Source organism: Scyliorhinus canicula, unplaced genomic scaffold (assembly GCF_902713615.1).
Source record: "Scyliorhinus canicula unplaced genomic scaffold, sScyCan1.1, whole genome shotgun sequence".
Classification (NCBI taxonomy): domain Eukaryota; kingdom Metazoa; phylum Chordata; class Chondrichthyes; order Carcharhiniformes; family Scyliorhinidae; genus Scyliorhinus; species Scyliorhinus canicula.
In genome coordinates this window covers 230999-233510 of record NW_024055909.1, presented here as the reverse complement: position 1 = coordinate 233510, position 2512 = coordinate 230999, and the positions used below count along the sequence as shown (strand labels likewise).

The following is a 2512-nucleotide window of genomic DNA, read 5'->3' as shown; positions in this document are numbered from 1 at the left end:
CGATTGTCAAGGTGGGACTGAAGGTCTGTACAACCAACCAGCAGCAGCCAGAAGCAAGATCTTTTTTCCTTTCTGTAAAGAAAGTGTTTGCAGCTTTTAAAAAGAAAAAATATAATAATAAAAATAACTTAACCTGAAAAAGTGGTTATTAGCTTACTTCACTTCCTTAATAACGCAGGACCCAGGACATCAATGCTATTAAGGGGTAAGTAGGTAAAATTCTTCGGTGAAGGTATGGGTTATACCGGGGGATAACTTGAAAAGATAGTTTGACCTGAATAGCACCCACAGAAGCCTGCATTGGAGTCAGGGAGTGAGAATCCCTGTTCACCATTTAGAATATCGACCTTTTTTTGGTATAGGGGGAATTCTAAGAACAGTGGTGAGTTTTAACTTCAAGACTTGTTGGCAGCCGCCAGATATCGTCCTGAGATCTCCTCTTTCTTCATCGTAAATATGTTAATGATGACCAATCTCGGCGGCTGTGCCGGCTTTTGCTGATACCATAGCATGTGGTACATCGTCCGGTCTGTATACTCGCCATCTAACTGCACTGAACCCCCTTCTGATTTCTAACCTGTCCCGGTTTTTATGAAAGGTGACGGTGAAAGACGAACTTTGTTATCCTGTCGACAAGTGCCACCTGACTCCCTGAGATGTTGCAGTACTTTTGGCGTTCTCCGCAGATGTTAGATTGATTTTCGATGGCAATGACAGTATGCTTTGGCTCTTTTCGCGGGGCTCGTTGGTCTAGGGGTGTCACGCTTTGGGTGTCTCGCTGTCGGAATTCGCGAGAGGTCCCGGGTTCAAATCCCAGACGAGCCCTTCGATGAGGTTTTCCCGTTGGTCAAACCGCATGTTTTCTTCATTTCTTTGCGGCGGAGACAGCGGGATTCATTCACCTTGTGTTTGCTTTGAGAAGCTGAGCTCAAACTGCATGGAACCAATACGTTCCCGAGAAGCTTGTCTATGTGTGGACATTCACATTTCTATTGACTAATTCTGGTGGACTCAGACAGCTCTTTGTCCCTTTCATTTTATCAGTTCAACAACTTGAGACTGTGAACTCTCACTTCCCCCTCCACCAAATGTTTTTTCCATCAACTTCACATCCCTTCCATTGAAATGTTTTACCCTCAGCGTTGCCCCCCTCCCCCCAGCCCATACCATTCTACTTCAGCAATCTGTTCCCTGTTTGTAATTGTTCTCTGACGCACTGCTTACCTTTGTTCTGCCATTAACACATTCTGACCGCTTGATGCGCCATCAGCACCTTTCATAGCCTTGATTAGCCACATTTACATTCCCTTTTTCTTTCTGTCCGAGACATTTTCGTCATTTCCCACCTTTTGCTAGCCCTCTATCGAGGCCCAATACAGCACTCCACCACCCTCACCCCCTACCCACAATCGTCTGAATCTCCAGTTCCAGTTCTCCAGCTTTGACAAAGAGTCCACTTGACTGGAAACGACAGCTGCCATTTCGCTCCCCAGAGGCTGTCAGACCTGCTGAGATTATCCAGTATTTTCTGTTTTTGTTTCCGTTTGAAGCATCCGCAGTAAGTTGCATTTGTCATTCATTTAGACATGTTTGAGATGGTGATTAAATATGTTCATTTGTAAATCGCTGAAACTCCGAGGTGTGCCAAGATATGAAAATTCTTCACCTCTCATTGCCTGCAGAAAATTGAGTGCTTGGGCCTTAATGTTCAATTCAGTGTAGTGGCTCATGTGAGACGAAATTTCATAGTCCTGGAACACACGAGATTCCGGCAACATTCAGGAAACAGAATTATTTTGTGCCCAATAATTGTGCAAACTTTTCTCACACGAAATGCTAAATGTTCGATGTTTCTGCCCTGTTTTGAACCGGGGACCTTTCGCGTGCGAGGCGAATGCGACAACCACTACACTACAGAAACCGATGGCAATGAATGGACGTGCGGAATGTACAACCTCACTGTGTTGCTGCAGATTCTGATGGTCTGTTTGAGAGGCCAGGTCACCTTGTTACAGACGACAGCTATTTCTTAAATTAACAGATGTTTCAACATATAAAGCCGTGAGATGTAGAAATTATATCGAAATTAGCATAAGTTATATTTTGCTTAATGTCGGTCTTAAATTTGTGCTCTTTGGTCTCGAGGTCTGGTTCTCGTTTAGGGATTTTCAATCAATGCCTATGGGAGTGGTCGTGGGTTTAAATCCCGTACAAGCCCTTTACTCCAGGTCAGAGATTATGAATTGTTTGCGATGCTGACGGCGGGGTTGATTTACATTGGCCCACTCTGAAAAAGATTTCTCAGGACTCGGAATGTTTACGTCGTTTCTCTCCCCACAGGTGATGCTCGAGAGAGAGAGAGACAGTGTCTGAGCTGGAGTGCGTTTGGAGAAAATTGATGCTCCAGATCCGTGTTAACCACAGGGACGTGACCCATCTAATCCACAGAGCCAAAGTGGAGAATTGAACTAACTGGAGAGCTGGATCTTAACGCTGACCTCCCGGACCTCGG

General features: G+C 44.9%; 1 non-coding gene across 1 annotated transcript; it reads right to left on the bottom strand.

Moving 5' to 3' along the window:
- Window positions 1-1848: 1848 nt before the first annotated feature.
- trnaa-cgc lies at window positions 1849-1921 on the bottom strand. The gene has a single exon. It is a non-coding gene; the product is annotated as a tRNA-Ala (tRNA).
- Window positions 1922-2512: the final 591 nt, after the last annotated feature.